Source organism: Caretta caretta, chromosome 5, assembly GCF_965140235.1.
Source record: "Caretta caretta isolate rCarCar2 chromosome 5, rCarCar1.hap1, whole genome shotgun sequence".
Lineage (NCBI taxonomy): Eukaryota > Metazoa > Chordata > Testudines > Cheloniidae > Caretta > Caretta caretta.
Window position 1 is genome coordinate 19,244,363 of NC_134210.1, and position 10,351 is coordinate 19,254,713.

A 10,351-nucleotide genomic window follows, 5' to 3' on the forward strand; every position below is an offset into this window, starting at 1 on the left:
TGCAACAAGAGTGATGTAGTGGTGGGAGTCTGCTATAGACCACCGGACCAGGGGGATGAGGTAGATGAGGCTTTCTTCCGGCAGCTCACGGAAGCTACTAGATCGCATGCCCTGATTCTCATGGGTGACTTTAATTTTCCTGATATCTGCTGGGAGAGCAATACAGCGGTGCATAGACAATCCAGGAAGTTTTTGGAAAGCGTAGGGGACAATTTCCTGGCGCAAGTGCTAGAGGAGCCAACTAGGGGGGGAGCTTTTCTTGACCTGCTGCTCACAAACCGGGTAGAATTAGTGGGGGAAGCAAAAGTGGATGGGAATCTGGGAGGCAGTGACCATGAGTTGGTTGAGTTCAGGATCCTGACACAGGGAAGAAAGGTAAGCAGCACGATACGGACCCTGGACTTCAGGAAAGCAGACTTCGACTCCCTCAGGGAACGGATGGCCAGGATCCCCTGGGGGACTAACTTGAAGGGGAAAGGAGTCCAGGAGAGCTGGCTGTATTTCAAGGAATCCCTGTTGAGGTTACAGGGACAAACCATCCCCATGTGTCAAAAGAATAGTAAATATGGCAGGCGACCAGCTTGGCTTAATGGTGAAATCTTAGCGGCTCTTAAACATAAAAAAGAAGCTTACAAGAAGTGGAAGGTTGGACATATGACCAGGGAAGAGTATAAAAATATTGCTCGGGCATGTAGGAATGTTATCAGGAGGGCCAAATCGCACCTGGAGCTGCAGCTAGCCAGAGATGTCAAGAGTAACAAGAAGGGTTTCTTCAGGTATGTTGGCAACAAGAAGAAAGCCAAGGAATGTGTGGGCCCCTTACTGAATGAGGGAGGCAAACTAGTGACAGAGGATGTGGAAAAAGCTAATGTACTCAATGCTTTTTTTGCCTCTGTTTTCACTAACAAGGTCAGCTCCCAGACTGCTACGCTGGGCATCACAAAATGGGGAAGAGATGGCCAGCCCTCTGTGGAGATAGAGGTGGTTAGGGACTATTTAGAAAAGCTGGACGTGCACAAGTCCATGGGGCCGGACGAGTTGCATCCGAGAGTGCTGAAGGAACTGGCGGCTGTGATTGCAGAGCCATTGGCCATTATCTTTGAAAACTCGTGGCGAACCGGGGAAGTCCCGGATGACTGGAAAAAGGCTAATGTAGTGCCAATCTTTAAAAAAGGGAAGAAGGAGGATCCTGGGAACTACAGGCCACTCAGCCTCACTTCAGTCCCTGGAAAAATCATGGAGCAGGTCCTCAAAGAATCAATCCTGAAGCACTTGCATGAGAGGAAAGTGATCAGGAACAGCCAGCATGGATTCACCAAGGGAAGGTCATGCCTGACTAATCTAATCGCCTTCTATGATGAGATTACTGGTTCTGTAGATGAAGGGAAAGCAGTGGATGTATTGTTTCTTGATTTTAGCAAAGCTTTTGACACGGTCTCCCACAGTATTCTTGTCAGCAAGTTAAGGAAGTATGGGCTGGATGAATGCACTACAAGGCGGGTAGAAAGCTGGCTAGATTGTCGGGCTCAACGGGTAGTGATCAATGGCTCCATGTCTAGTTGGCAGCCGGTATCAAGTGGAGTGCCCCAAGGGTCAGTCCTGGGGCCGGTTTTGTTCAATATCTTTATAAATGATCTGGAGGATGGTGTGGATTGCACTCTCAGCAAATTTGCGGATGATACTAAACTGGGAGGAGTGGTAGATACGCTGGAGGGGAGGGATAGGATACAGAAGGACCTAGACAAATTGGAGGATTGGGCCAAAAGAAATCTGATGAGGTTCAATAAGGATAAGTGCAGGGTCCTGCACTTAGGACGGAAGAACCCAATGCACAGCTACAGACTAGGGACCGAATGTCTAGGCAGCAGTTCTGCGGAAAAGGACCTAGGGGTGACAGTGGACGAGAAGCTGGATATGAGTCAGCAGTGTGCCCTTGTTGCCAAGAAGGCCAATGGCATTTTGGGATGTATAAGTAGGGGCATAGCGAGCAGATCGAGGGACGTGATCGTTCCCCTCTATTCGACATTGGTGAGGCCTCATCTGGAGTACTGTGTCCAGTTTTGGGCCCCACACTTCAAGAAGGATGTGGATAAATTGGAGAGAGTCCAGCGAAGGGCAACAAAAATGATTAGGGGTCTGGAACACATGACTTATGAGGAGAGGCTGAGGGAGCTGGGATTGTTTAGCCTGCAGAAGAGAAGAATGAGAGGGGATTTGATAGCTGCTTTCAACTACCTGAAAGGGGGTTCCAAAGAGGATGGCTCTAGACTGTTCTCAATGGTATCAGATGACAGAACGAGGAGTAATGGTCTCAAGCTGCAGTGGGGGAGGTTTAGATTGGATATTAGGAAAAACTTTTTCACTAAGAGGGTGGTGAAACACTGGAATGCGTTACCTAGGGAGGTGGTAGAATCTCCTTCCTTAGAGGTTTTTAAGGTCAGGCTTGACAAAGCCCTGGCTGGGATGATTTAACTGGGAATTGGTCCTGCTTCGAGCAGGGGGTTGGACTAGATGACCTTCTGGGGTCCCTTCCAACCCTTATATTCTATGATTCTATGATTCTATGAATGCCCTTGAGCCTTGTTAAAGAAAAAGAAAATAAACTCTACAAACTCATAAGAATATTAGACTATGTGCCATTTAAAATTAAAATTGATATTTAAGTATTCTGCATAAGAAAGGTGGAAAAATGAGCATTTTCATACATTTCTCAACAAAAGTCCATGAGGAACTGAGAAACTGAGTTATGAGGAACTGCAGAAACTCACCTGGAAAGAATTTAGCAGGAGCAGCCAACAGGCAGGCTGAAATCAAAGAGAGCATTGATTAGATTCCTTGGAATCAGACTACCTTACAGGATTTCCTCCAGCAGGTGGCATCAAACATCAATGAAATTAACAGATCAGTCTTGTCTGTAAAATCTTCAATAAAGGAATTAGGTTGAAACAGCCTGAAGAAAGGAGTCAAGCCTGCAAAAAGCCATAGAAAATAACAAGAATATATTACCTCCCATGACTGATCCACAAACAATTGGGAACAATCAAATGTTTATAGAAAATCACAGCCACTAAAATGATCTAAAAAGAAAAGGAGTACTTGTGGCACCTTAGAGACTAACCAATTTATTTGAGCATAAGCTTTCGTGAGCTACAGCTCACTTCAATCAGATGAATGGGTGCCTCAAAGTGCTTTAGAATTCACTTTTGAACATTTTAACTACTAGAGACTGGTGGAACGGACTTTCACTTAACTTCTTTTCTCAATAGACAACACTTATAAGAAGAAAAGGAGTACCTGTGGCACCTTAGAGACTAACCAATTTATTTGAGCATAAGCTTTTGTGAGCTACAGCTCACTTCATCGGATGCATACTGCTCACGAAAGCTTATGCTCAAATAAATTGGTTAGTCTCTAAGGTGCCACAAGTACTCCTTTTCTTTTTGCGAATACAGACTAACACGGCTGCTACTCTGAAACTTATAAGAAGGTAGCTCCTTTCCAAAAGTGCATTGTGCTATCAGCAATGGTTCCTAGTGCATGAAGAGTACTAGCAACTTTGTGGAATTCATGAAGGTTTTCTCAGTATTTCAGAAGTTTGTGGAAACACCCTCTCTGTAATTTCAACCATGGTGAAAACTTTCATTTTTAGTCCCTTTACCCCCCCCCACACACAAAAAAAACCAAGAAAAAAGAAAAAAAGTTAGAATTTGCTTGTTGCTGCATTCCCACCATTCAAGATCGTTTTACCTTGTATAGAGACCCAGCAGCTGGGGTTGAGGACTCAGCTCTTCATGGGTAGTGCATTTTTACAAGATCAGGCTCGTTGTCAACAGAACTCAAAAGGTCCTTAATGTGACAAATTTGTTCCTGGGCCTGATCCAGCACCATTGAAGCCGCTGGGAATTTTCCCATGAACTGTGATAGGAGCAGGAATGGGTCCATTAATTACTGGTTACACATTTATGGTATGTCAATCTGTCACCTAGGCAGACAACAAAACTTCCTTTTGTTCATGCTCACTATACAGTTTGCAAACGGTTATATTTTATGTAAAGCTACTCCAGTTCTTTCAAGATAAACAACTGCACTAGTCCTCAGTGACCTCTATGTCCATGTCAAGTTTCAAACGTCAGTCAGCTTTGACTAATGGCAGCATCAAAGCAGCGTGCTGAGAAAAAGTGTATATATTTTCCACCCTCTCATAACTCAAAAGCAGTTGAAGAGAGTTTGCTCAAATTAAAAAAAAAAAAGGCCAACCTTATTGTGTGGTCAGTGTTTAAGCAGAACTCCCTATTGAAACCAGTGAGAATTCCACTTAAAAATCGAGGGCTTAATCTGAGCCAATGTATAGAAAACTTAATACCAAAAAGGTGAAAGGTTTGGGACGCATGTGATGATAATGGGTGTAAGCAAAACTGTTTTTCAATCTTAATCATAGTGGTTACTATGTGTGCACACTGTAATGTGATTCCAGGATGATACCTGCAATTATGTCATAGTTTGTCAGCCTTTCTTCACAGTCCTTTTATAGTCTCACATACTGTCACGCAATTATACCAACCCTCTGGGAACCATGTAATTTAAGGATTCAACATTGTAGTAAAAAGGAGTTCTATTATAAATAAAATCCCTTCAAGTCACTAACAAGGGAGCATAAGGAGCAGGAGAAGACATCAAAGGCAAATAATGACCTTTACTAGCTTTGGACCTGAACAAATTGTTTTCAGTTATTAGGTCTTCCTGTCTTTGAAGAGTCAGAAAGAAAACGTGCAAAGAAAGAAAGAGGGGGCCCGATCCTGAAAGTTGTTTCTTTCCCACAATTCTCAGCAAAAAGCAACAGGAGTTATGGCAGTTCAGCACATCTCAGGATTAGGCTACAGAAGAGCTATTTCCACCAACACCATCAGACATCCCCCCATCCTATTATATGCACTAATTATACAGAGAGGTTTTTTCCTGTGAAGTCTGATAAAAATCAAAGAGAGGATATGTGTACACTTGGAGCCGTGGGATGTGATTCCCAGTTCAGGTAGGCATATTAGTGCTAGCTCTCACCAAGCTTGCCTGTGAAAAATAGTAGGACAGCCTCTATTTGCGTGGGCTGCTGCAAATGGCAGCAGGGGCTAGCCGTGCTGAGCACAGACCATCCTGGACCCTGTGGGTAGGTACTTGGGGCACTTAACCCATGCTGCCACTCACTGTTACCTGTGCTACCGAGACTATACTATTGTTTTTAAGGCACTAGCTTGATGAGAGCTTACACAAATATGATGACTTGAGGTGGAAATTATGCCCCAGCCCCAGTGCAGATGTAGCCAAAGATCTTTCAAGTTATGGTGCTTTCAGAGTTTAGTTACAGTTAACTTTTTAAAAAACAGACTAATGCATTTTAAGATTCATCATACCTCCAAAATGGCTCGGCCTAGAAACTGCAAACATATTTTCTTGGTCTCACTAAGAGAAGTGCTGGTTTTGCTTTGATAACCCATTTAAAGTTAAACATTCTTTGTAGGTCTGTCAAGTATTTAAAAAAATTAATTGCGCTGTTAAACAACAATAGAACACCATTTATTTTAAATATTTGTAGATATTTACTACATTTTCATATAGATTAATTTCAATTACAATACAGAATACAAAGTGTACAGTGCTCACTTTACATTTATTTTTATTACAAATATTTGCACTGTAAAAAACAAAAAAAATTGTATTTTTCAATTCACCTCATACAAGTACTGTACTTCAATCTCTTTATTATGGAAGTTGAACTTACAAATGTCGAATTATGTACAAAAAAACCCTGCATTCAAAAATAAAACAATATAACCTCTGTGTTTCAATGACTTACTGTCCTTTGGACCTCTATAATTTATTTTTAGAAAGTATAATTAAAATGGAAGAAATACGAATGCAGACGATTTTAAGCAGCCGTTAGCAATTTATTTGAGCAATTTTATTTTATCAAAGGTGTTGCACCTGTTGCTGCATTGTGTGATTGTCAATGGTGCATATCAAGCAGTCAAAATTCAGTTCCAGAAACAAGTGACACATTCTGTCATCCCAGTGAAACAATGGATTACCTTTGTCAACTTAGAAGAGAGTTTTGCTCTTTATCTCGACTTTAGGGAAAAGTTTCAGTTTTGGGTGATAATTCTGGTTAGTTCTTTCTTTATGATGTTCTTAAAAGTGTAAAAAAAATGTACTGCCAAAAATCCTTTTTAGCCACATGTTTTCAAGGGAGTTGTTTGTTAGCCTCCCTTGGGAAAGCACATAGCAATCAATGTCCAACAGTAAGGAGATCTATTAGCCCTCATTACCTGGGACAAACAAGGAAGTGTTTTATTCACAGCTGCAGCACTGCAAGGTACCCTTTGCCTTTGGTTTGAGAGAAGCCAGGAAATCATATTGCTAATACTAGCACTTCAGAATCCATCCAGACACCAGTAGTTAGCAACAGTAGGTTGTGGCATATTGAGCACTATGTTGGAGTTGCAAACTATCACTTTAAGAGGGGTTTTTCTGGTCCTGTTTTCAGACTATGGGGCTCTGTAGGGCAGCATGCCATCTTGGAGTGAGACAGTCTGGGAAGAGACTGGCGGCAAATCGGCGGCAGCTTTACTCTTCTGGCTACCGCGGAGGCAATTCGACAGCAGCTTCTGTCTTCAGACATCCTGCTTGGGGCGGCAAAAACGGTAGAGCCTGCCCTGGTGGGGACTGACCTATTTAGATCTAATTCATTTAGACTTACGTATAACTGTGAAGATAATATGCGTGGATTAGGAAGCTAGTAGTATTGTTTCTTTATCATTATAAAACTTTACAAAGTTGGTACGTAAGAATTCAATTAATTCCTTTTGTTCTTTTTTGACCCTGTGGAATACATGCTGAAAATCCTCAATGACTGAATTCTGGCTCTCTGTCTGCCGTTCTATAGGACTAGTGCTGAAGTATTAGGAGAGGGGCAGTAAAGTAAACTCTAGCCCACCCAAAGGTTTCAGTGCTTAAGCTCCTAGGGGATATGCACATCATCCTTCATCTGGTCCCACATGCATTTCAAGGAAAAATATGATAAAACCTGGAGCTATATTATCACTTCTGCAAAGCACTACCTCCCTTCTCACAAGGACTCCTGGAGGCAATTGTAATCAGGGAGTTGAGATCTACCAGGGGACAGGGCATCTGCTGAGACAGAACTCATCTGTATGGATGATCCTGTGTTTCTTGGGATTCTTGAGGACTCTTGGATTTCCCGGTCAGCCTGCATGGCCTTTTCTGAAGGAAAAATGCACCCTCCAAAAGGAATTATTTGGGAGGAAGGATACAACGGGATCCTCAGATTTCCTCCCTCAGAGCTCACTGCCAAGGAATGATCCAGCTCATTGAATCATGAGTAGTATCATGGCTAAAATCCCACCGTTCTCTTTGAAAATATAATGTTAAGCACTGTGTGAAGACATAGGGAGGCCACTGATATTTGGCTTCCGACAGCCACAAAAGTGACCTAGCCCATGCTGCAGGAATCTCAAATGCACAATGTGGATTTTAAATTATGCAGATTTCCAAAGACATGAGCATTTAAGTCCTCAGTGAAAAAATCATTTCTAACTTTGTGTAACTGATCCATTATTAATTGGGGGGCAAGAGCTGTGATTATTTAAAAATGGAAACAAATGTTCTTCATCTCTCCTTCAGAAACTATAGTAATTAATAGCTTATCAAGTGTCAATTTTTAGTGTAACAATATTTGTTAAATACATCAACTGGATTATATTTAGTAGCAAATGTAGTATTGTGTGAGCTCAAGAACATAAGAATGGCCATACTGGGTCAGACCAAAGGTCCACCTAGCCCAGTATCCTGTCTTCTGACAGTGGGCAATGCCAGGTGCTGCAGAACAAATGAACAGAGCAGCTAATCGTCAAGTGATCCATCCTGTCACCTGTTCACAGCTTCTGGCAAACAGAGGCTAGGGACCCCATCCTGGCCCATTTCAGTTTTCACCTCAGATATCCACTGTCTTGTCGCACACATTTCACACACATGTGCTGTGCGGCCGCCATCTTATCATTGGAATGCTCATGACAGGGATAGGTTGCTAATAACCAGAGAATGGTAATTTTTGGATGAATCATTTGTCAAGTACTTTACAGTGCTTCCCATCTCCCCCTGTCACTTTCTGACAATTGCTATACCTATCTTCAGCTATCACCTTTTCAAATAAAGACATCTGGTATGTCTTCCCAACTCTAAAATCCATGTCTTACGGTTATTTAGTGACACTTAGTGGATGGTTGGATTAGCTGTGGGTAGTCTATTCATCGGACTATAATACAATTGTTAGCTATCCAGGAACTTTTCACAAACATGTCAGTCAAATTTAGATCCAGAAATATGTTGTTGTTAAGAAAATGTGCACATATGAAAATGCATCATCTGGTCCAGATTAAAGGGTCTTTATTTGTTTGTATCCCATCAGAGAAATCTAATAAATAAACTAGCAACATTGAATTTTAAAACGTATCAGCATTAATCTTTAAGAAATGTTTTTGCTTCTTTTCAATACATCCACTATGGAAAAGTCTTCTAGAATTTAATAGGTATTACACCAATAAGGTTGTACAGATGTATAATGTTCTATCAACATTATACTGAAGTCTTATGGAGTTCTACAGAAAAGATACCATTCTTAAATTCTATAAGATGATCTAAAAGTCCTATAGAACAACTATTCTTCTCCTTTAAGTTCTATAGGAATTTCCCAAAATCTATGTTTTTTTAAGCAGTGTCCCTTTAAGATCTTGTTTCAGAATGAAGTATAAAAACCTAGTGATAAAACATAATATTGACACTTAGATACCTTAGCCGCAGGTGTCTATGAAACATGATATATAAAAATGCAGTCGAGATTTTGTTTAATTGATTTCAGTAGATAGCTGTAGTTGGTTTTCTATGGATTACATTTTTAAGAGTAAGAACTCTGCTGGCTGTGGAACAGGACCATAACTGGATTAAAGATGAAGATTTAACAGAAGAAGAGACATACTGACGTCATAATGGGAATTTTACCTTTGACTACAATGGGGACAGGATTTCACCCTCAGTTTGCGCATGGAGAATTTTCATTTGTTCATCCTTTGTTAATGTAAAATAATAGTGACCTAGACTAAAGGGACTTGTTTTGCTCTTTGTGAATGGAGAAACATCCCCATTATATCTCATTCATTTTATGTGTGTGTGTTTTCCTCCTGATGGAGGACAGTTTGTTCTATGCAACCACATGTGCCTTCAGGCTAATTTTTGCTTTATGTGGTATTGAATCTAGTGAGAAATTCCTTTCTCCACATTACATTATAAGTGTTTCATGGCTAGTGTTATGCTGTTGCTAAATTCAGCCAGATGTTCATAAAGCCATATCTCTTTTTGCTTAGTGCTAACATGCAGGAGATATTTGCTCAGTCCACAGCAAGCCTCAAGTCACTAACAATAATTTAAGGAGTATTTGTGGCACCTTAGAGACTAACCAATTTATTTGAGCATAAGCTTTCGTGAGCTACAGCTCACTTCATCGGATGCATACTGTGGAAACTGCAGAAGACGTTATATACACAGAGACCATGAAACAATACCTCCTCCTACCCCACTCTCCTGCTGGTAATAGCCCATCCAAAGTGACCACTCTCTTTACAATGTGTATGATAATCAAGGTGGGCCATTTCCAGCACAAATCCAGGTTTTCTCACCCCCCCCTCCAAAAACCACACACACAGACTCACTCTCCTGCACACACAAACTCACTCTCCTGCTGGTAATAGCTTATCCAACTCTGGATAAGCTATTACCAGCAGGAGAGTGAGTTTGTGTGTGTGGTTTTTGGAAAAAGGGGGGGGGGGTGAGAAAACCTGGATTTGTGCTGGAAATGGCCCACCTTGATTATCATACACATTGTAAAGAGAGTGGTCACTTTGGATGGGCTATTACCAGCAGGAGAGTGAGTTTGTGTGTGTGTGGGGGGGGGGGGGGGGGCGGAGGGTGAGAAAACCTGGATTTGTGCTGGAAATGGCCCAACTTGATTATCATATACATTGTAAGGAGAGTGATCACTTTAGATAAGCTATTACCAGCAGGAGAGTGGGGTGGGAGGAGGTATTGTTTCATGGTCTCTGTGTATATAATGTCTTCTGCAGTTTCCACAGTATGCATCTGATGAAGTGAGCTGTAGCTCATGAAAGCTTATGCTCAAATAAATTGGTTAGTCTCTAAGGTGCCACAAGTACTCCTTTTCTTTTTGCGAATACAGACTAACACGGCTGTTACTCTGAAACAATAATTTAATTTCTCTTTCAGGTGTGCT